This window comes from Balaenoptera musculus, chromosome 3 (genome assembly GCF_009873245.2).
Source record: "Balaenoptera musculus isolate JJ_BM4_2016_0621 chromosome 3, mBalMus1.pri.v3, whole genome shotgun sequence".
Taxonomy (NCBI): domain Eukaryota; kingdom Metazoa; phylum Chordata; class Mammalia; order Artiodactyla; family Balaenopteridae; genus Balaenoptera; species Balaenoptera musculus.
In genome coordinates this window covers 170,217,839-170,242,122 of record NC_045787.1, presented here as the reverse complement: position 1 = coordinate 170,242,122, position 24,284 = coordinate 170,217,839, and the positions used below count along the sequence as shown (strand labels likewise).

The following is a 24,284-nucleotide window of genomic DNA, read 5'->3' as shown; positions in this document are numbered from 1 at the left end:
AGACAGATGCACCCCAGTGTTCATAGCAGCACTATTTACAATAGCCAAGACATGGAAGCAGCCTAAATATCCGTGTACAGAGGAATTGAGAAAGGATGTGGTACATATACACAATGGAATATTACTCAGTCATAAAAAACAATGAAATAATGCAATATGTAACAACATGGATGAACCTAGAGATTATCATACTAAGTGAAATAAGCCAGACAGAGAAAGACAAGTATCATGTGATATCACTTATATGTGGAATCTAAAAAAAAAAGGATGCAGATGAACTTATTTCCAAAACTTATGGTTACCAAAGAGGAAAGGTGGGTGGGGGAAAGGTAGTTGGGATTGACATATACACACTACTTACTATGTATAAAATAAATAACCAACAAGGACCTACTGTATAGCACAGGGAACTCAATATTTTGTAATAACCTATAAGGGGAAAGAATCTGAAAAAGAATATATGTGTGTGTGTATGTATAACTCAATCACAGTATATATGTACTATGCTGTGTACCTGAAACTAACATGATATTGTAAATCAAGTATACTTCAATTAAAGCAAAAAGAGTTACAAAAAAATGCAGGTCACAGTCTCATGGAACTTGATGACAGGAGTGGGCCTAGCCTAACACCACCCAGCTGTGTGGGGCTGGCCCGCTCACCCCAGATCCACAGGGCTCTCCAGTCTGTGCCCTTGGCACCGACTGGATTGTGCAGAATCCCCAGAACTAGCGAGCACCTCCTTTGGGCCGGCGGTGACAGCAGTGTGAGCTGCCGTGGTGAGCAGAGCACATGCTATTCCTGCAGTCTGGGATCTCGCCTTTCTCGGGGGAGACTCAGCTTTGAACCATGTGATGCTGATGGGCACCAGGTGTCTTCAGGGGGGATGACAGTGTCCCGGGATTAGTGCGATGATGGCACAACCCTGTGAATCTCCTAAAAGCCACTGAACTGGACACTTTATTATTTATTTATTTATTTATTTATTTATTTATTTTTGGCTGCATTGGGTCTTCGTTGCTGTGCACAGGCATTCTCTAGTTGTGGCGAGCAGGGGCTACCCTTCGTTGCGGTGCACGGGCTTCTCATTGCGGTGGCTTCTCTTGTTGCAGAGCACGGGCTCTAGGTGCACAGGCTTCAGTAGTGTGGCTCGCAGGCTCTAGAGTGCAGGCTCAGTAGCTGTGGTGCACGGGCTTAGTTGCTCCGCGGCATGTGGGATCTTCCCGGACCAGGGCTCGAACCCGTGTCTCCTGCATTGGCAGGAGGATTCTTAACCACTGCGCCATCAGGGAAGTCTGAACTGGACACTTTAAAAGGGTGAATTTTATAGTAGGTGAATTCTGTCTCAATTTTTAAAAAAGGAAAAGAAAAGGAAAGCGTGTGGATGAGGTGGGGCTCACAGGTCATAAGAAGTGCTGCCCAGGGGCTTCCGGCGGTCCAGGGGTTAGGACTCGCGCTTCCACTGCCGGGGGCGCACGTTTGATCCATGGTTGGGGAACTAAGATTTTGCAAGCCAGGCGGCACAGCCAAAAAAAAAAGAAAAAAAGTCCTGCCCATGACAAGAGTGGGCGAATGTCCTCTCCATGCAGGGCCCTGATTACCACCCTTGTAAGTTCTGTCTGCTTCCCTCCAGTGATTTATTTCTCCCTCACAGCGCTGGGCACCTTGCACCTGGCGTTTTCGTTGTCTGTGTCTGAGATTTACCGACCCTGCCTCGTCGGCAGTTCTGAGGGCAGGGTGTGCGGGGGGTCGGCAGGCCCGGCTTCATGCAACCCTGTCTGCACCCCAGGGCTCTGCTGTCACCGTCCTGAAATTTGTAATAATTTTTGAGTAAGGGGTCCCACATTCTTATTTTGCTGCCAGCTCTGCGGATTCCATAGCAGGTCCTCCTGAGGGCCTCGCCTCCTCGATGCACTGCTGGCCCCTCACGGGGGGCTCGGGGTTCACCCTGATGGGAAAGTGAAAGCCTAGCATCTTTGTCAACGAAGATCACAGGGACAGCCTGGCGCCAGCTGGTGCGCCTCGCAGCCTGCTGTCTGTGAGCCCCGGGGACGTGTTCCTGTGGGTACGAGTTTCATCCTCGCCCTTCTCTGCTCCGGTCTAAGCCAGTCTGGACTGAGCACAGCCGGGGTGGAGGCTCTGTGGTGGTCACCTCACTGCCCAAGTCCAGCTCCAAGGACTAGAGGACAGCCCGCAGCGGGCGTTAGAGGGCTGGGGCGTGGGGAGATTTGCAGATGGTAGATGTGAGAGCAGAGGGAGAGACACCATCTCAACGATGATTCATAAGCTGCCCATGTTCACAGCAGCGTGATTCACAGTAGCCAGAAGTGGAAACAGCCCGAACGTCCATCGGCGGACGATGGATGCACCCACTGTGCCCCTCCACACACGGGAACATCACTCAGCCCTGAAAAGGGGTGAAGCCCCGACACTTGCTACCACGTGGATGGACCCCGAGAACATGATGCTCAGTGAGAGAAGCCAGACGCAGAAGGACACACAGGGTGTGATTCCGTTGATGGGAAACGTCCAGAACAGGCAAATCCACAGACACAAGAGAGTGGATTCATACTTGTCAGGGGCTGGGGAGGGGGATAGGGGTGACTGCTCATGGGGACGGGGTCTCCTCTTGGGGTGATGAGAACGTTCAAACATTGGTTGCGGTGATGGTCACACAACTTTGTGAATGTACAGAAAGACCACTGAATTGTCCACTTTACGCAAATTGTGCGGCATGAGAATTATATCTCAATAAGGCTAAAAAGAAAGGTGCCTAGTTTATCAGTCACCGTCTCCAGGTTTGGCTAATGTCCCCTAGTTGCGTAAGGAGCCGCCATTGGGGGACCGGGTGAAGGGTGCCCGGGACCCCTCTGTACTAGTTTCCAGCTTGTCGTCTTTCATTGATTCAAAAAACAAAAAGTTGAAGCATCGGAGGTATAGACGGTCCCTGCAACGTTGAGGCGAGTCTCGGCCTCCAGGTCTGTGGGCATGTTGCTCTGGCCCTTGCATCTCTCACCCCTGCGGTCCACTGCTGCCCGGCCCTCCGCGCTCTCCAGGGCGCCCCTCTGGCCTCAGTGGCCAGAGCAGTTCCAATCCTAAGCGGCGGGCGCGGTAGAGCAGATCCTGCTGCTGGAGGAGATTCTAGCCGCTCCCGGAGCCCAGAGGGCGTTCCTGAGGCCACAGCGCCACCTGCAGGTGACGGTGGGGATGTCGGTTCTCCATCCTGGCCTTTGATTGGCAACAAATTAGCCTCAACTCAGAGAAAGGGAACCAGCATTTAAATTTTTATTTTTTAATCATTTTCTAAATTTTAAAAATTTTATTTATTTTTGGCTGTGTTGGGTCTTTGTTGCTGCACGCGGGCTTTCTCTAGTTGCAGCGAGCGGGGGCTGCTCTTCATTGAGGTGCGCAGGCTTCTCATTGTGGTGGCTTCTCTTGTTGTGGAGCACGGGCTCTAGGCATGCAGGCTTCAGTAGTTGTGGCATGTGGGCTCAGTAGTTGTGGCTTGCAGGCTCTAGAGCGCAGGCTCAGTACTTGTTGTGCATAGGCTTAGCTGCTCTGCAGCATGTGGGATCTTCCCGGACCAGGGATCGAACCTGTGTCCCCTGCACTGGCAGGCGGATTCTTATCCACTGTGCCACAAGGGAAGCCCTTTTTTTTTTTTTTATCATTTTTAACTTTAAATTTTCATATTGGGGTATAGTTGATTTACAATGTTGTGTTAGTTTCAGGTGTACAGCAAAGTGGTTCAGTTATACATATACATGTATCTATTCTTTTTCAGATTCTTTCCCCATGTAGGTTATTACAGAGTACTGAGTAGAGTTCCCTGTGCTATACAGTAGGTCCTTGTTGGTTATCTATTTTATATATAGTAGTGTGTGTATGTTAATCCCAACCTCCTAATTTATCCCTCCTCCTCACCTTTCCCCTTCGGTAAACAAACCGAAAGTTTCTTTTCGAAATCTGAGTCTCTTTCTGTTTTGTAAATAAGTTCATTTGTGCCATATTTTAGATTCCACATATAAGTGACATCATATGGTATTTTTCTCTTTCTGACTTAACTTCACTTAGTATGATAATCTCTAGGTCCAGCCATGTTGCTGCAGATGGCATTATTTCGTTCTTCTTTATGGCTGAGTAGTATTCCATTGTATATATGTACCACATCTTCTTTATCCATTTATCTGTCGATGGACATGTAGGTTGTTTCCATGTCTTGGCTAATGTAAATAGTGCTGCTATGAACGTTGGGGTGCACGTATCTTTTCAAATTAGAGTTTTCTTCGGATAAATGCCCAGGAGTGGGATTCCTGGATCATATGACAACCCTACTTTTAATTGTTTGAGGAACCTCCACACTGTTCTCCATAATGGTTGTACCAATTTACATTCCCACCAACAGTGCAAGAGGATTCCCTAAATTTTTATATACTTTTAAAATTTTATTTATTTATTTATTTTTTGGCCATGCTGCAAAGCATGTGGGATCTTAGTTCCCCGACCAGGGATCGAACCTGTGCCCCCTGCATTGGAAGTGTGGAGCCCTAACCACTGGACTGCCAGGGAATTCTCTCCCTAAATTTTTTAATTGAGTTTTTTTTTAAATAAACGTTTTAGAATAATTTTAGATTTTTAGAGGTGTTTCAATGAGAGTTCCTGTCTACCCATCACCTAATTTCTCCCAGTGGTCACGTCATTCATAAGCAGTGCGTTTGTGACAACCAAGAGGTGGACGTGGGTACATTTCTGCGACCTCAATCTATTCTTTATTCAGATTTCACTAGTTTTCCCTAATGTCTTTTTTCTGCCCCAGGACCCCTCCAGGATCCCACCTTGCATTTAGTTGGTCACATGCCTCAGGCAAACCCCCGGTGAGCTGGGCACTCTGGGGCACCCTCGGTCAGGGGGTTGGCTCAGCCCCCTCCCCTTCCTCCCAGGGGACCTTGGGGGTCAAATGCTACAGGTGAACATCTTTTATAAACTATCAAAGGTCATGTGAACATCCAGCCCTTTCATCCAATTCAGTTTTGGAACATGTGAAAACTTCATCAGGGATAACATTCTAAATCACTAGCAAATCTTTCTGGCAAATTGCCTTTGTTACATTTACCCTCTCTGCATTTTGAAGCATCCTATCTGTGCCATCCTCAACGTCCGGCAGAGTAACCAGAAGGCCAGGCTCCCAGAGCAATTTTTATGTCTATTCACGGGCGCACGACTCTTCCACGCGGACACTGCTAACGCCCACCCGGCATTTCAGGGCCAATCATGCTCAGCTAACGTGGTACGTTTTTCTTCCAGGGAGCGGACATTGGGTTCCTGAACCTCGGCGCTGAAGACAGCCAGGCCTCCAGCACAGGTCGGTGTCCTGAGGTTTTTCTTTTCTCCACGTTCAGCGTTCGCGCAGGCCTTGGTTGGCGGTTCGGAGCCAGGATGAGTTAAGAGGTTGGGGTTTGCTGTCTAGGCGGCGTCCTCGCCGTGCACGCCTGCATCTTCCCAGCTCTGCTCGTTTCTGAGGGCTCGTCTTATCCATCAAGAGGGCACGGGAGCCACAGGGAACGTCTTCTGCCCTTGGCTCCCGGAGCAGGGGGACAGAGCAGGGAGACGTGGGGCCCGCAGGGTGGGTCCTAGCGCACCCAGGATGGGCGCAGAGCGGCGCGGGCCCGTCAGTGCCACCCGCTTCCCAGCTCTTAGCTTCCTCCTCAGGAGGCTTAATTGGGGCGTACGGTGCTTCACTCCATTTCCCGTTTGCCTGGAGGGTGACCCGTCGATGGCCATCGGTCAGAGCAGAGCTAAGTCGTGGGGTGCGACAGATATCTGAAGCCCGTCACCCACCCCAGTGGGACAGCAGGTCGGGAAATGTGGCGAAGGCCTCAGGAAGATTAAGTCAGGAGCGACATAAAGCTCAGTCCTGGTCTCTTAACTCTTACTCACTTGTTTGTTTCTGGTCTTGTTCCCAAGAGGATTTTGAGTAGCTTTTGTGATGTTTGAAGAGGAAATAGCATGAGAATGAATGAGGTTGCCCCATGGCCTGCCTGGTTCGTTGACTGTAATTGTCAGGCCTGTTTCCCTGCCGGGCAGGGACCAAACTCCGTGCTCCTCTGATTCTGTCACAAATGTCTTTGCTACTTCCGTGGAGTTTCCTCTTTCAGGCCGTCTTTGGAATAAACTTCCGGTTTCTAACGAATATACAGATGGATCTTTGATTCAGGTTGTGTTCAATTTAGCAAGAAATTTGAGGGAGATCTGACATCTTTATAACGTATATTCTCATTCTGTGTGTGTGTGTTTGTATAAAAGAAAACATGTTAGACAAGAAGGCAGACACTAAATGATTCCATTCAGATGAGATTTCCAGACAAGGCAAATGTGTAGGGACAGAAAGGTGACTCGTGACTCGGGGTTACCAGGGGCTGGGGTGGGAATGGGGAAGAACTGTACTTGGGCACCAGGCATCTTCCAGGGCGAAGGGGAGGGTCCAGAACTGTGCGGGGTAGGGGTAGGGATGGTCTCGTAACTTGGTGTACTGACTAAAGAATCTTTGAGTTGTGTCCTTCAAACTGGCCAATTTTATGCTGTGTAAAGTGAACCTCAGTAAAGTTAAAAAGTATATATTTTAGCTCAGCTCGGGAGGGGGGCTTTCCCTGCAGACAAAGACCAGAAGCTGAGATTGGAACCCTGGGCTCCGTCCGGCCGGGTCATGCTCCGCCAAGGCCCCAAACAGATTCACAGTGTTAACTCTGTTTCACAAAGTCGCCAAGCAGGAGGGGAGTTGGGAGAACGGCCCGGAGCCAGGCGAGGTCGTGCAGGGGGTACGTGTCTGCGCAGCGTGCGGGACGAGCTAGCCCCGCTCAGCCATTCTCCGTAGTGTTAACATCTGACCAACTTCCTGTAAAAAGAAAGTGAATTTAGACAAGGACAAAGGAGAGGTAAGTCACCCCAAACCCCCCACCCATCGAGGACCACTGCTGACACCTCAGTGAGTGTCCTCCCGAATCTCTCTGTGAATTACACTCTTGCGTGGGGTTTTGGAGAAGTAGGATTTTTCTGTTTGATGTACGCATTCCCTTGATGGGCATCTTCCCTCATCCATAAACCTAGATTTCCATCTTCTTTCCTGAAGCCGGATGTTATAGATGAATTATAATTTATTTCATTTAAAAAAATTTATTTATTGACGTGTAGTTGATTGACAGTGTTGTGTTAATTTCTGCGGTACAGCAAAGTGATTCAGTTATACTTATATATACATTCTCTTTTCATATTCTTTTCCATTATGGTTTATCACAAGATATTCCCTGTGCTATACAGTAGGACATTGTCATTTGAATTGTAATTTATTTCTTTTTAAAATAATTTTGTAATTGATTTAACTGGTCTTATTAGTGGGCTTTTTTGGGGGTGTTCATTTTCTTTTTCTGTTTTTCTTTTTTTCTCTCTCTCTTTTTAAATTTTGCTATATTCTGGGGTGGATGTCCTTGTGCAGACTTCCTACATCCTTGGTTGTCCTTCGGGGTAAATTCCTGGAAATAGGTTTGCCTTGTCTGTGAATTTAAGTCTGAGTGTTCTCATTTACATTTTTTTAAAAATCATAGTTTATACATTTCTTATGCAACTTGAAATTCACTCTCTTTTTTTTTTTTAATTAATTAATTTATTTTTGGCTGCATTGGGTCCTGGTTGCTGTGCACGGGCTTTCTTTAGTTGCTGTGAGAGAGGGCTACTCTTCGTTGTGGTGTGCTGGATTCTCATTGCGATGTCTTCTCTTGTTGCGGAGCACAGGCTCTAGGCACGTGGGCCCAGTAGTTGTGGCTCGCAGGCTCTAGAGCACAGGCTCAGTAGTTGTGGCGCATGGGCTTAGCTGCTCCGCGGCATGTGGGATCTTCCTGGGCCAGGGCTTGAACCCGTGTCCCCTGCATTGGTAGGCAGATTCTTAACCACTACGCCACCAGGGAAGCCCTCATTTACATTTTGACCTTCAGCCGCAAAGACCTCCAGAAACGCACCATTTCCCATCCCAGGGTGCGTCTCCCTATCCTTCTAAGTTCAGTTTTACATCCTGGCCAACCTGACAAGCCCAGGTGATTTCAGCTCTTGCGTCTGGGCCTCCTTTTCGTGAGCGCAGCCGTTTCTCTAAGGCGAATGGCCCAGCTGCGTCCTTTCTGTTGGGGTTTCTCTCCCAGTGATTTTTTTTTTTTTACCCCGCCACACGGCATGTGGGATCTCAGTTCCCTGACTGGGGACCGAGCCCTTGCCCCCTGCATTGGAAGTGCAGAGTCTTAACCACTGGACCGCCAGGGGAGTCCCAGTGATAAGTTTAAATTCTATTTCTCTGTCTGTACGCCGTCCACTGCGAATGTTTTTCTGAGCGTGTCCTTGCACTTTGCTCACAGTGAGTTTTGTCATCGGGCATCTGAAACGTCTCGCGCACACCCACGTTCTCCTTTGTGTTTTGTGTGGCCTTCCTCCAAATGTCAAGATTATAAGAAGACAGTTCACCTGCATTTTGTTCGGATCGTGTATTTTACCCTTAAATCCTTGCAGCATTTGAAATTCAGCTGTGCTAGTTGGTCTCACGCAGGCATGATTCTGACCCCCTGCTCCCCACTCAGGGGACACTGGGCCATGTCAGGGGACATCTATGGTTGTCATGACTGGGGGGCTCCTGGCATCGAGGGGGTGCGGGCAGGGATGCTGGCCCACATCCTGCAGTGCCCAGGACACCCCCACAGAGGAGGACCAGCCTCCCTTTCAGCAGCGCCCAGTGACAGACCACTGGGGGAGACAGAACTGTACCCTGAACGGGTGCCCACCGCCAGCCTTGCGGGGGTTTTCTGTTCCAAGGAAGCCTACTCTCCTGTACGTGCTCCTGGAAGGGGGGGATCTGGGCTTTTCCTGATTGCTTTTTAGTCTCATAGTCACTCTGAGCGCATCCTGTTTGCCAGGCCTCGTGCTCAGCATCTGCAGGTGTCCTCACATCCAGCTCCCCACAGCACCGGGGGCGGGCAGCGGGGTCTCCTATGGCCGGGCCGCCGCCTTTCCAGGGAAGGCAGGGTGTCACCACGCAACCCACCCATCCTGGTGACAGCACGCTGATCCGCTGCACTCAATTTCTGCAGACACCAGGGCTAAAAGAGGACCCGGAGTTTGGGTTCTGGGGCTGGAGACATTCCCCAGAGTGCTGCAGTTCCCACTAGCGGCCACTAGGGGGCAGTTGAAGTCCGCAGGGTCTCTGGCGGGGCCGGCCTTGAGCCAGGCAGGGATGTTGATGGAGGGGGTACAGGGGGTGCAAGGGGGCGCCCAGATGTCTTCAGTCAACCCCTCGGCCCTCTTGGAGACCCGTGACCACCCGTCCACGTTCTCCGAGACATTCTGGTTCAGCCCCCAGGGTCCCATGGTCACCCTGTTCTGGGCACACACACCACACACCCCCCGCCCCTGCTTGCAGACCTCTGTGGGTCTGTTGGGTGTAAGAGGGAGGCACAAAACACGGGCTCTGTGACCTTGGCGGGCTCACAGCACCTGCACCCCCAAACCCACCCTGGCCCCAGCACCCTCCAGTGGCTGGAGCAGAGCCTGGACCAGGGAACGAAGACCAAAGGGTGAGGGTGGGCAACCCCGCCGTGACGACTGGGTCTTGCTTCTGTGACTCTCTCCCCTGTCGCCTGGAGCCGGGCCGGCGGCTCTGGCCCCTGGGGGGCTTCCCCAGGCAGCCACCCTCAAAGCCTCCTCGTGTGGAATCTGCCCAGTGTCCCCCTGCGGCACCCTCGGGCGTGTGTCACCTCCCAGTACAGTCACCTGGGCAGTGGCTGCCCGGCCTGGTCAGGCACGGGGTGACCCTCCCAAAGATTTCCTCCATCCCCTCAGCAAGGATTTCCCATTGTCTACCCAGGCCAGGCTCTGGGGGACGCCAGTGAGCAGGGCGGGCAAAATCCCCAGCTCTCACAGGACTGATGTGTCTGTGAGAATCGTGGACCCATTTGGGGTCTCTCCCTCTCAGCAGTGCTGACATCAGGGCCTGGACGTTGTGGGGTGTGGAGCAGCCTCCCTGAGCCCCCGGTTGTGGCAACCACAGGTGTCCCCAGGCATCACCCAGTGTCCCGTGAGGGCAGGGTCACCCGGGTGAGACCCCTGCCTCACTGGTCCCTCTCTCACTCTGTCTTTGGATGTGTTTAGGGCCCCACTGGGTGGTTTTTCCTGTTGGTTTGGAAGCTCTGAGGGGCCGGGACCACAGCCGGTTGGTTCCTGCCTCATGGAAGGGCTTAGCAAGTGTCCCTACAGCGTGGCAGCTGTGCCAGGGCTCTGGTGTGGGCCATCGTGGTGCTGGCTTTCCTTATGGAGGTGCCGTTGTTCTTTGAGCGAGAGCTGGGCTTTCCAGTGTGGTAGCTGTGAGCCCCAGGTGGCCACTGAGCACCTGAAAGGGGGCCAAGGTGGAAATGAGAAGATTTTGCACGGACTGGGGTGATTCTTAGTTGAGAACGATTTCTCAGGCACTTCTCCAGCCCTCCTGCTCATGGTGAGAGTGCAGAACTCCGTGACCTCCCAACAGCGGGGTGTTTTTCTGATAGCCCCTGTTCTCCCGGGAGTTTGCGAACATTTCTGCTGAAAGCGCCTATTGGAGCCCTTTATCTTGAGAGAGTGGCCCTGGTGTGGGGAGCAAACTCCAACCCAGCGCGCAAGCCAGAGCATGTTTCTTTCTCCTGGTTGGTTACCCGCTTCTGATCTGTCCCGGGTGTGTTGAAATGCACATTGTTATCAGTTCTCTCCATGGACAAGCTGTTCTCCTGAAAGAACTGCCAAGATAGACAGTTAAAAACCTTAAAACGTTCTGCTCACGGAAGGTCACAGCTTCTGCTGTCCCCGCCTTCCTGACAGAGAGCATATATGATACACATGTAATTATGGGGTCCCGCGCAGAAACCGGCCAAGGGGGCCCCTGCTGCAGCCCGCAGGGCCTGGAACCCTCTCCCTGTAGGCTGCAGCTCTGATTCTGGAGAGCAGGCCACGTGGTGCTTCCCATGGCAGCGGGGGCAGCTCAGACATGAGTTTGACCCCCTACAGCAGGATCTCACCCTGGTGATCCTGCCCCCAGGGGACACCTGGCCGTGTCTGGGGACGTCTGTGGTCATCATGACTGGGGAGTTCCTGGCATCCAGTGGGTGGGGGCCAGGGAGGCTGCTCCACACCCCACAGTGTCCAGGACGGCTCCACAGAGAATGTCCCGGCCCCATGTCAGCAGCACCCAGCGAGTGGGAGGAGAGACCCCTTCTCCACAAGATTCTTGCTCCCAGGATCAATCGAGATCACTCTCTTTATGCTCTACTGTGAGTTATTACCGTGGTTCCCACCCAGGCCCCACTCTTCTGGACCCTACGGGCTAATCCCCTTATGCACTGGTTAGTGCTGCCACCTGATTCTACCAGTCTGAACATTGAGGCCCAGAGAGGCTCGTGTCCGATACAGCAGAGCCGGGCTTCCACCCGTGGGGCAGCGAGAACTGGCTCAGCCCAGGCGGCAGCCAAGGCACAGAGACCCCTGTATCCCCAGTCACGGGCGCGTTGCTAGGCAACCGCTTGAACAGTCAGCCTCCCTCAGGGCAGGGATGATACACACATGCGGTCATAGGTAGAGTCACAGATTCAAGGCCTCCTTTGACTCCACACACGCACAGGGTGACAGTCACGTATGATAAGAAGGTGGGGGGCAGGGGAGGAGAGGGAGCCACGGGGAGGCTGAAGGGTGGCCCATTTGGGGCCTGCAGAAGGAGCTCCCCACATCCCAGGGCCAATTCTCCACCCTGCAACCACTGGCCTGACTCCATCTGAGCCGGTGGGCACCGGGGTTGTGCCTCTTCCTCCTTATTCCCTGCCCTCCTGCTTCATTCACTGAGTCAGCTGACACCCGTGTGTCAGGCCCCACCAGGCTAAAACACGTGTGTCTGTGTGCAGAAGCTCCCAGTACAGTGTACACAGTGGGTGTGTGTCACAGAGGACTGAGGCATGGCCTGGGGAGGGCCTGGGAGTTGGGGCGGGGGGGTGGGTGGTGCCAGGGGGCTGCGGGTGGGTTGGGGACCTGAGCAGGTGCCGCAAAATGCAGGGTCACAGGGGACTGGGGTGTTGGGAGCTTGTTTCTAATTGCCATTGGTGTCCCCCCCAAATTCAGATGTTAAAACCTACCCCCCAGTGTGGTGATAGTTGGAGATGGAGCCTTTGGTGGGTGTGATCTTGTGACTTATCATAAATACATAATTTGGACTTCAGCCATGGGTCCTGGCTCCCAGCTCCCAAAGCCCTTGGAATTTCCCGAGCTGTAGGAGCATCCCCTGCGTGTGACTAAATGTGACAGTGATTGTAAAACCCCAGGCAGTCTGCTCTGCCGTCCCATGAGGAGTGTACTAGCTAGCTATTGCCGTGTAACAAGCCACCACAGGCTCAGCAGCTTACACCTCCCCTGTCTATTGGGGCAGAAGAGTGGACACAGTGTGGCTGGGACCTCTGCTCAGGGTCTCACTTGGCCTGGCCAGGGCTGAGTTCTTACCTGAGGGCTCGACTGGGGAAGGATCCACTTCCAAGTTCTCTCAGGTTGTCAGCAGGATTTGGTTCCTTTCAGTCGTCAGGCCCAAGTGCCCATTGCCTTGCTAACAGCATGCTAGGGACGACTCGTAGCTCTTGGAGGCTGCCAGGTCCTGGCCCAGCCTCGTGGTCTCCTCTGTGGGCCCCCTCTTCCCTCAGTCTCTCACTGCAGGAAGGGCCCTGCCCTTGGACCAGGTCAGGCCCGCCCACGTGATTTGTCCTTTTGATCAACTCAAAGTCAACTGACTCGGGGCTTTAAGTACACCCTCCAAATCCCTTCTTCTGTACGAAATCACCTAACGTGGGAAATGGTATCACGTTCACAGTCCTGCCCACACTTGGGGGTTGGTCCACAGGGGGCAGGGGTTTGGGGACTTAGAATCCTTATGGCCACAAAGGGGAAGAAGGGGGCATGGTCATTCCAGACCCAGCCACGCTGAGCCTCCACCAGGGCCGTGCAGGGGGTCTCTTTACCCTCGCCTTCCTTGCTGGAGGCACCACGGGTGGGTCAGGGTTGGGGTAGAAAGGCGGTGCTTGGAGAAAGCATGCTTTGTCCTCGTCACAGCTAGACAAACCCGTGGCTTCACCTGGTTTTTAATTTTTATTTATTTATTTATTTATTTTTGCCGCACTGTGAGGCATGTGGAATCTTAGTTCCCCGACCAGGGATCGAACCCGTGCCCCCTGCAGTGGAAACTCAGAGTCTTAACCACTGGACCGTCAGGGAAGTCCCCTCACGTGGTTTTTTTTAAAAAAAAACCTTTAATTTGAAATAATTTCGGATTCATAGGAAGTTGCAAAAACCGTACAGAGCGATCCCATGCACCCTTCCCCCAGCTCCCCTCAGTGGCGGCATCTCGTGTAACTACTGCACAAAAATAGGAAGTTGGCGTAGGGACTGCGTGTGTGCAGAGTTCTGGGCCCTCTGTCACGTGCACAGATTCGGCTTTGCTTAATTTGTGGGTGTGTAGGACCGTCACATGTCTGCAGAGTGGAGAGAGCTCTTCCTGCTGTGTTTGGGGGGGGCGGGGAAAAACAGACATCTAACCTTGGGCGGCGCAGTGCCCCACGCTCGTCGTGCAGGGCCGTCCCTCTCTTTTCCCACAATTCTGGGCATCTCGTCTGCCGCCTTGTTAGGCAGCCAGCCCTTCCAGTGGGTTTATTCTCTTGGGGGGTGGTCTGCAAGTCTGTGGAGGTTCCCAGCACCAGAAGGCTCAGGTTCAAGTCCAGATGCACCCCTCACTCACATGGGCACCCCTCACTCACACAGGCACCCCAGGTGACTCACTTGCCCTTTCTGAGCACAGGGGGTGGGCCCGCTGTCACCACCACGGTTCTGGCATCCACAGCAGGGCCGCCAGAGGGAGGAGTGACGGGGAGGGCCAGGAGTTATGGTGAGGTACCCCAGTTCTCTCTCCGGGGGGTGAGAACCGTCCCTCATCCTCCCCTGGCCATTCTGCCCAGGCTCCGAGGACTGCTGAGACACCCTGTTGTTGGAATCAAGGCTTCCTCAGCTTCCCCAGAGTTCTCTGCCGTCTTCTCTGCGCCCGGAATGGCAGGCGCTCCCCGGGGGGTGGGGGCTTGTCGTGTGCTTCTTCCTCACGGGAGCCCATACAGTGGCAGCACCCCATGTCTGTGCACCTCCCGTGGGAGGGGGAATTCCAAGATGGCACCAAAGACCCCCACCCCCCTGGTGTCCACACACTGTCCTATCCCTGCTCCTGAGTGTGGGCAGAACCTGGAATGGATGGGGTGCCACTCTGTGGTTAGGCTGATGTGATATGGCCCAGGGGACTTTATAACAAAGACCCCTGATCAGTGCACTTTAGAGTTCGTTCATCACAAGGATTGTCTGGGTGGGCCTGACCAAATCAGACGAGCCCTTACAAGAGACCAGAAGCCTACCTAGAGGGGTCAGATCCATAGAGACAGGAAGTAGAATGGTGGGGGCCAGGGGCTGGGGGAGGGGCTGGGGAGTCAGGGTTTCATGGGGACAGAGCTTCAGTTTGGGAAGATGAGAAAGCTCTGGAGATGACGGTGGGGATGGTTGCCCGACAGTGTGAGTGTGCTTAATGCCACCGAGCTGTGCGCTTACAAATGGTTAGGTTGGTTATATGCTTTTTACCACAAGAAAGAGAGAGAGAGAGAGAGAGAGACCAGAGCAGCAGCAGACACCCTCCTACTGGCTTTGAAAAAAGCAAACAGCCACATCGTGAGCTGCCCGTGGAGGAGGCCATGGGAGCTGAGAGCAGCCGCCTGCCAGCAGCCAGCAGGAAAATGGGGCCTCAGTCCTGCAACTGCAGGGCAGTGGATTCTGCCAACCACTCGGGTGAGCTTGGAAGGGGACCCTAAGTTCCTAGATGAGAGCTCGGCCCGGCCGATCCCTTGATTTCAGGGTTTTGAGAAACCCCGAGTTGAGGGCCCAGTTAAGCCACACCCCCGTTCCCTGACACAGAAACCAGGAGATGACAAAGGGTGTTGTCTTAGACCCTAAGTTGGTGGTGATTTGTCATGCAGCAGTAGCTGATTGATACACCTACACCTACCCTGTTGCCTTCCCACGCTCGTTCTGAAACTCACCTCAGCTCTGCCAATTAGAGATAATCATCTCCATGTCACAGAGGAGAAACTAGGAGCAGAGAGAGGCGGAGTAAGTGGCCCAGGGCCACGCAATAACTGTTCCGTGCCATTCAAATGAGCTGCATCTGTCACCCAGGCCGGATCGTAAGCTCCTTCAGGTCAGGGATCTCGCCCAACTGCCGGCCGGATGTTTAGCGAGTGAAAGAAAGAAAGAATGAGGCTCAGGGAGGAGTCCTCAGCTGACCTCCTGAGCAGAGAGGTGAGCCTGTGACCAGGACCGGTGGCATGGCGGGGCCAGCGGAGAAGGTACTCATCGTGCCCTGGAAGGAGTGATGACCACACTCGGGCTCCCTGGCTGAGTCAGCGGCCGGGGCCAAGGTCTGAGCTCGTGAGCCTCCTGGAATGGGACGCGCCGTCCCTGGGTCCCTGACTAACATCCTGGCCGATTCACAGCTCTGCCCGGACGAGAGGCGAGCTCGGAGCCCGGGCCCTCTGACCGCAGGACTCGCAAAGCCAGGCAGCCCAGAGCCACAGAGAGCCAGGCTGCCAGCTGTGGGTGTCCTTGGCTCGAGCCGGGGCTGCGGAGTGAGGACAGGCATGCAGAGTAGGCGGGAGGAGAGGCAGCCGCACATGCACGTGCCCCTGGCAAACCAGCAACCAGGTCTCCCGCGTACCAGGGCCGAGGGGCAGGGCCCGCTGGCCCCCTCGACACTGTGAACACTGAGGCCAGCTTGTTCTCTGTGCGGGGCCGTCCTGGCCTCTGTGGGGTGTGGAGCAGCATCCCTGGCCCCCACCCACTCGATACCAGGAGCCCCCCTGTCGTGACAGCCACAGATGTCCCCAGACATTACCCAACGTCCCCTGGGGGGTAGAATCACCCCAGTTGAAACCCTGGTTGAGTGAGTTGATGGTGACAGCACTGCCTGAGGTGCTCCCTCTGGGGCTGCAGGGAGGCCTTCCTGGAGGAAGTGACGTCTGAGTTGAGCATGCCAATGCCCTGGAGCTGACCGAGGTGGGAGGGACCCTCGAGGTGGCGGGAGCAGTGTGTGCCTAGGAGTAGAGGCTGGTTCCAGGATGGTGGGCAGGGGTGCAAGGTGAAGCAGAGGGAGCGAGGAGGCCGTGGGCAGAGACCATCTTATCCTCAGGGCAGTAAGGAGACATAGAGGGTTCCAGCCCCACCCATGGCAACAGTCAGTTGATCTTGTTTTCCAGATTAGGAAACTGGGGCACAGAGAAGGTGAGGGTGCCCCAGTCGCCCCCAGCAGTGGTGGGTAGAGGCCCAGGGGGTTTCAGGGCCGTTTCTACAATGCTTGGGGGTGGGGCCGGGCACTGGAGCCAGGCCCAAGAAGCAGCATCTGCCTCAGCACCTCCCAGCTCCGAGACCCCTGGTCAGGCAGGCATCTGCTCCCACCCTCAGTTTCCCTTTGGTAAAATTGGGGTGATAGCTGCCCCGGCCACCCTGGGCTGCTGCCGGAGGAGATGAGGTCATCAGCTCTGCAGTCCGTGTCCCTGGGCGGCACAGTGAGGGCTCTGGACGGATGGGAAGCGTGTCCTGTCACCCCACTGTCACTGGAGTTCTCCCACCTGAGCCCCACGCCCTTCCCCTTTCTGGGCTCTGCCTTCCTTCTTCCTGAAGGTTTCAGGGGTCTTCCAGCTTCTCTGGTATCCATGGAAACCTGGGCCTGAGTGAGGGACCCCCAGGCCCTTCAGCAGGTTGCTGGAGAGCCCTGGACCCCTGCTCCCCATCCCAGGGCCCCTCCCCTGGACCGAGGGGGAGAAAGAAGTTGGGGAACCGTGGGGACAGAACATGCCCGTGGCCCAGAGCCCACGCCCCTGGGAGGTGACCAGCAGGGGTCCACCCTCTGCGGGTCCCGGCCCCGCGTCCACCAGGAAGGACAGCAGCCAGGGCAGTGCTTCCGTGTCCTGAGCTGACCTTGTTTTCCTGATCTCGGGGCAGGAACAGCTTGGCCAGCAGAGTGGACACGTCTAAGCTCAATAAACAGCCAGGGAGCCGGGGGTAGGAACTGAGGTGCCGGGTCCCCCTGCCTGCCCACCTGCCCTCCCCTCCGTCCTTGGGAATTATCAGGAAAGCTCAGTGGAGCAGGTCCCTGAACCCTTCCCTTAGGACTCTAACGTGCTCAGCCACCTCCTGGGGGTGGGGTGGGGTGGTGGACATGCCACCTGGTGACGGTCACCTGTGTTGTGAGGCCACCAGGGTTGCCCTGTTTACGCATGGGCTGCGTTGCTGCACACAGGCACACCCAGGACGGCACAGGCTCTTGTGAACATTTGGGACATCTTCGTGTGTGTGTGTGTGTGTTGAAATACAAATGGCATTAAATTCAGCATTTTTAAGTGCACAGTTAAGTGGCATTAAATACATGCACGTTGTCGTGGAACCATCCCCACCATCCGTCTCCAGAACTTTCTCATCTTCCCAAATAGAAACTGTCCCCATGAAACACTGACTCCCCAGCCCCTCCCCCAGCCCCTGGCCCCCACCATCTACTTCCTGTCTCTGTGGATGTGACTCCTCTAGGGACCCCGTGAGTGGAATCAGACAGTACTTGTCCTTCTGTGTTTGGCTTCTCTCACTGAGCATCATGTCCTTGGGGTCCATCCATGGTATAGCAAGTGTCAGAATCTCCTTCCTTTTCGAGGCTGAATCATTTTCCATTTTGTGGAAGAACCACGTTTGTTTATCCATCGTCCATCCATGAATACTTGGGTTCTTTCTACCTTCTGGCTGTTGGGAGTCACGCTGCTGTGAACACAAGTGTATAGTTATCTGTTTGAGACCCCGCTTTCAATTCTTTGGAGTAAGAAACATTTTTTTGTTCTGGTTTGACACCTTGGCCCCAGCCTGCGGGTCACCTGTCCACCCCCCAGGACAGGGGGAACCCAGTCCGAGCTGCAGAATCAGGGAGCTGGGCCAATACATGGCTTTTCCCTCGCCTACCCTCACGCGGGCCCAGACACCCCTAGGAAGAAAAACTGAGTTTTTGCATCAATAAATATGCCACGGTACAAGAATTCAAAAGGTGCAAATGGTGTCCTGTGAAAATGGTGTCTCCCTCCCACCTGTGCTCCAGCTCTCAGCCTCCCTTCCTGTAAACAAGTGACTTCCTGGTTTCCGGGTCTTTCCCCAGACATGCTCTGCATCCCAGGCACCCTTTGTGGCCGTTAACTTTTTCAGGGCAAAGCTGTGCATTCCTCAAAAGCTTCCACTGACAGGAGTGGTTCAGAGGGAGGCCGGGGCTGGGGGCGCAGAGGGAGCTGTTAGGTCAGCAGGCCTGTGGGGCTTGTCAGCTCTGGGTGAGCTCCCCTGCCAGGCGCTTTGGAGCCACGGGGGCCCCACCCATCCCTCGCCTGGCCCCCTGCCTGTACACAGTGGGTTTTTTTTCTTTTGGCCATGCCGTGCGGCATGTGGGATCTTAGTTCCCCAACCAGGGATCAAACCCGCACCCCCTGTAGTGGAAGCAGGGAGTCTTAACCACTGGACCGCCAGGGAAGTCCCACAGTGGATATTTAATAATAATAACCTATCCCCGTGTTATGGACTGAATGTTCATGTCCCCCCAGATTCATATGCTGAAGCCCTAACCCCCAGTGGGATGGTGTTTGGAGGTGAGGCCCTTGGGAGTTGATTGGGTTCGGTGAGGTCATGGGGGTTGGGCCTCTAGGATGAGATTAGTGTCCTTATAAGGGGATGAAGAGACCACAGCTCTCTCCACCATGTGAAGTCACAGCAGGAAGGCGGCTGTCTGCAGGCCAGGAAGTAGGTCCTCACCAGGAACCAGCCATGCCAGCATGGGCTTCCAGCCTCTGAGACAATGAGGAATCATGTCTGTGGTTTAAGCCCCCCAGTCTGCAGGGTTCTGTGATAACAGCCTGAATGGACTAACATATCCAGTCAAAAATAAAAATAAGTAGAAGCAGTCCCCCCAAGGCACTGTGAACGCTTTTGAGGACAAGAGTGGGTGAAGGAGACCCTCTGCTAACCAGAGAGGTGTTTGGAGGACGGGCTGGGGTGACCTGGCCCCTCCGTAGGCTGTCAGAGTGTGGGGAAGGGAAACCGCAGAGGGGTGACAGCGTCCTGAGACCACCGTAGCAGATGAACCCAGACCGGGCAGCTTAGAACAACAGAGACTTATTCTCCCACAGTCCTGGAGGCCAGAAGTCCGAGTTCAAGATGTCACAGAGGCTCGGGGGAGGGTCCTTCCTGCCTCTTCCAGCCTCTGGGGCTCCAGGCGGTTCTGGGCTTATGGACACATCAGCCCAGTCTCTGCCCCCATTGTCATGTGACCTTCCCTCTGTCTCTGTGTGTCTCTCCTCTTCTTATAAGGACACCAGCATTGGGTTAGGGCCCATCCTATTCCAGTGTGACCTCATCTTACTTTAACTAATTACATCTGCGAAGACCCTATTTCCAAATAAGGTCACCGAACTAGTCTGCTCAAGCTGCCACAACCAAATACCACAGGCCGGGGCCTTAAACAACAGACACTTATTCTCTTGCAGTGCTGGAGGCTGGACGTCCCAGATTGCGGTGTCGGCAGGGCTGGTCCCCTCTGAGGCCTCTTTCCTTGGTGTGAGGACGGCCGCCTTCTCCCCATGTCCTCACATGGTCTCCCCTCTGTGCATGTCTGTGTCCTAATCTGTCTTCTTATAAGGACCCCAGTCCCATTGGCTCAGGGCCCACCCTCAGGGCCTCATTTTACCTTAATCTCCTCTTTAAAGACCCTATCTCCAAATACAGTCACAGTCTGAGGTCCTGGGGGTCAGGGCTTCCACAGAGGAATTTGGGGGACCAGAATTCAGTTCATATCAGTCACCATCTGAGGTTTCGGGTGGACATGAATTTTGGGGGCACACTGCTCAACCCACCGTGGGGGAGCTGGGTGGAACTCAGTAAGGGACTGTGGCGGGGGGGAGGGTAGGAGGGCGGGTCACAGGGGGAGGGGAGCCTGCAGCAAATAAAAGCACAGTGGACCGGGCTCGCTCTTGGCCAGAGCGAGTCATTTAGCCAAAATGTAACCTGTAACCTCTACCCAGAGCGCGATGCCAGGAGGGGAGCCTTCGCGCCTTTGTAAACGAGAGTGGAAACCAGGGCTGGAGGAGGTCACCCAAGGTCACAGCACAGCCTTGACTGGACAGCATCTCCACCCCGCAAGTCCGTTCCGTGCATGCCACCAGCTGTCCAGCCGGGGGTAACGATGCTGTGGGGACACTCAAGGGTCCCCCAGTGAGGCTGGCACCGTGGCCCTAGGATCCTACCAATCGCTGGGACATTTCCTTGAAATCTCTTTTGCCTGTAATTGCTTAAACATGTTGGATTCTTGCCCGAGATCTTTCCAGTTTGCTTTGAGGGAAAACCACTTCGACTTTTTCCCTTCTTTATAGCATGCTGATCTTGCAGCCTGAGTGCCCCCTGGGGGTGCCATGGGCCCTGCCCTGGGGTGCAGTGGGGGGACGGGGTGAAGGCTGTTACTATGTCTGAGGGGTGATCGCAAGGTGGGGCAGTGATCGGGACACCTGACGTGTAGGGACACGGAACAGGACGGTGTCCTGTAGCCAAAGCACAGGGCTGTGGGCTCTTTTTCCTTTATTGAGATATAGTTCACACAGCACACAGTTCATCCTTTAAAGTGTTCAATTCAGTGCATTTTAGTACCTAGTTGTGCTACAGCCACCACTAGCTAATTCTAGAACATTCCATCACCCCAAAAGAAGCCCCGTCCCCATCAGCAGTCACTCCCCGTATCCCCCTCCCCAGCCCCTGACAACCACGAACCTACTCTCTGTGTCTGTGGACTTGCCTGTTCTGGACGTTTCCCATCAATGGAATCACACCCTGTGTGTCCTTCTGTGTCTGGCTTCTCTCACTGAGCATCGTGTTCTCAGGGTCCGTCCATGTGGTAGCGAGTGTCAGGGCTTCCCCCCTCTTCATGGCTGCATAATGGTCCACGGTGGTGTTTGCTTTTGAAAGATGTTATGCAATAGACATTTCGATGGTATTGGTATTCTGATGTCTGTTGGGGCCCCACACCCTGTAGGTTTTGGCCTGATTTTATTTATTTTATTTTTTATTTAAAAAAATTTTTTGGCCGCACGTGGCGTACAGAATCTTAGTTCCCCGACCAGGGATCGAACCCTCGCCCCCTGCGGTGAAAGTGCGGAGTCTTAACCACTGGACCACCAAGAAAGTCCCTGGCCTGATTTTTTTTTTTTTAATTTATTTTTATTTATTTATTTTTGGCTGTGTTGGGTCTTGGTTTCTGTGCGAGGGCTTTCTCTAGTTGCGGCAAGCGGGGGCCACTCTTCAACGCAGCCTCTCTTGTTGCGGAGCACAGACACCCAGACGTGCAGGCTCAGTAGTTGTGGCTCACGGGCCTAGTTGCTCTGCGGCATGTGGGATCTTCCCAGACCAGGGCTCGAACCCATGTCCCCTGTATTGGCAGGCAGATTCTCAACCACTGCATCACCAGGGAAGCCCCCCCTGGCCTGATTTTAAACAAGCACTTGCTACAAACTTGCTGTAATGGAGATCAACAGTAGCAGACTTTTTGGTATAGGGCCAGACCTTAAATATTTTCGTTTGCAGGCCAGGCTGTCTCTGCTGAAACTACTCAACTCTTGTATCTTGAAAGCCACCAGAGATAATACCTGAGGGAAGGGGCGTGGCTATGTGCCAGTAAAACTTTATTTACAAAAAATGTGCAGAGGGCCGGATGTGGCCCTCGGGCCAGAGCTCACCAACCACTCTTTAGGACAGAGGTTCTCCAGCTTTTTGGTCTTGAAGGCTACAAAGAGCTTTTTTTTAATTTGGGTTATATTTATCAGAAGTTACCAGATTCAAAATTAAAACTGAGAAAAATCTTAAATATTTATTAATTCATTTTAAAATAACAAGAATAAGCCCTAAATGGCATTTTTAAATGGAAAGTAACTTTTTTTTTTTCCAAAACAAACAAAGAATTAGTGAGAAGATGGCCAGGAAAACCCAGAGGCTTTCACTGCCCAGAGATGACTGAGGATACGTGAGTGGTGACTGAACAGAGTGTAAGGATCCTGGGGCAGGACAAGGACATTGGGGGGAAAACTAGGGAAATCTGAATAAAGTGTCCCCATGTCACTTTCCCAGCTGTGACAAACTCACCCCGGGGAAGGGTAGTTGGGGAAGGGCAGACGGCACTCTCTCTACTGTCTTTGTAACTTTTCTGTAAACCCCAGATTATTTCAAAGCACATGTTTGTTGAAAAAAACAGGACAGAACAAAACAACTGTGTGGTCGAGTGAGCACTCCATCACAGTCAGAGGAGGGTGAGGATGGCGTTGGGGAAAGCGGCTGGAGAATCCGGGGAGGGAGGAGTGGTGGCTGGAGAGTGAGTGTCAGGTCAGACCGTCAGTCAGAATACTGACCTGGGGCTTCCCTGGTGGCGCAGTGGTTGAGAATCTGCCTGCCAATGCAGGGGACACGGGTTCGAGCCCTGGTCTGGGAAGATCCCACATGCCGCAGAGCAACTAGGCCCGTGAGCCACAACTACTGAGCCTGCGCGTCTGGAGCCTGTGCTCCGCAACAAGAGAGGCCGCGATAGTGAGAGGCCCGTGCACCGTGATGAAGAGTGGCCCCCGCTCGCCGCAACTAGAGAAAGCCCTCGCACAGAAGCGAAGACCCAACACAGCCATAAATAAATAACTAAACAAATACTTAAAAAAATGTATGTGTTAAATGTTTAAAAAAAAAAGAATACCGACCCGGCGCCCAGCACAGGCCAAGGGTGGTCGTAGGTGCCGGCCATGGTGGTGAATGAAGCCCTGCCCTCCAAGGACAGCGCTGGCACAGACACCCAAGCAGACAAGAAGGCCAAAACAGGACTTCCCCGGCGGTCCAGTCCAATGGTTATGACTCCTCGCTTCCAGTGCAGGAGACGCGGGTTCGATCCCTGGTCAGAGAGCTAAGATCCTGCATGCCGCGCGGTGCGGCCAAAGAGAAAAAAAGGGCACGAGGAAGAAATCAGGAAATGTGCCTGGTGGGGCCGAGCAGAGAGATGAGAGCCCGGGGTCCAGGGAGGTCTCGGAGGGGGTCGTGTCTACGTCCACGCCGGCTAGGGGGCTAGGGAGGGCATCCGACGCAGAAGGCAGGCGCCGAGGCGGAGGGAGCTCCAAGGGCTCCCTGCAGGCAGGGGCTTGCAGGGTGGGAGGTGCGAGGTGGTGGGCAGGGCATGGACAGTCGTGAGGCCTGACGGCCAGGCGTCCTGGAGAATGGCCCTGTGTCCAGGCTGGTCTCGTGCTTTTGATCAAACCAATGGGGGCCCAAGGCTCGCAGCCCCCGAGGCAGGGTCAGAGCCGCAGTGGCAAGTCGGGCTCAGCCCCGACGTGGCTTAGCCCAGCCTCCCCAGAAGGGCCCAGTCCCTCGTCTAGGCCAGTGGGTCTCAACCAAGGGCGATTCTGCCCCCAGGGACACTGCGCCATGTCTGGGGCATCTGTGGTTGTCATGATGGGGGACGGAGTGTGGCATCAGGTGGGCGGGAGGCCAGGACGGCTGCCCCACAGAGGACGACCCCGCCCTGATGTCAGCAGTGCCGGGGGTGGGGGGACCCTGTGTTAAGTATTTGGAAAAAGCATTGAGTCCGATCCCTGCTCATGCTGGGCACTTGGGTTTAGAGCCAGGCTTGCACGCACGTGGACTCCAAATCGCTCTCTGCTTGGAAACTCAAATGCCTGTGACCCTGGGCTTCCCTACCGTCCCGCACCCCCATCCTGAGCGTCCCCCCAGGCTTTGGTGGCCCACATGGCGCTCAGAGGGAGGAGGCCTCAGAAACTCCTTCGTCTTGCAGCTGTGGGGTCAGCGACAAGATCTTCAGGGCCAGGTACGAGATGAAAACCCGAGCCCCTTGCTCAGAAGTTTCCCGGAGATTCCAGACGGTGAGAGCAGAGCATTAAAACAAGGGTGGGCCCTGGGCCGGCGCTGGCTCGCTCTGAGGTCGAGGCCAGGAGAGGGGGGGCGCTGGGCCCCAGGTCCCTCCCCCTTCCCCTGCCTCATCCCCTGCGGGTGCCCCACCTACGGGCGAGGCCAAGCTGCTGTCCTTGGCGCCTGGCCATGTTTACTTCACCCGCCCCAGTGTG

General features: G+C 54.1%; 1 protein-coding gene across 3 annotated transcripts in view; it reads left to right on the top strand.

Moving 5' to 3' along the window:
- Nucleotides 1-24,284, top strand: part of GNG7 (G protein subunit gamma 7) — a 154,164-nt gene that overhangs the window by 41,520 nt on the left and 88,360 nt on the right. For all 3 annotated transcript variants that reach the window (XR_005019396.1, XM_036848151.1, XM_036848150.1), the window contains exon 2: nucleotides 5,305-5,362. The gene's annotated coding sequence lies outside the window, so the exon portion shown is untranslated. The remainder of the gene's footprint in view (nucleotides 1-5,304; nucleotides 5,363-24,284) is intronic.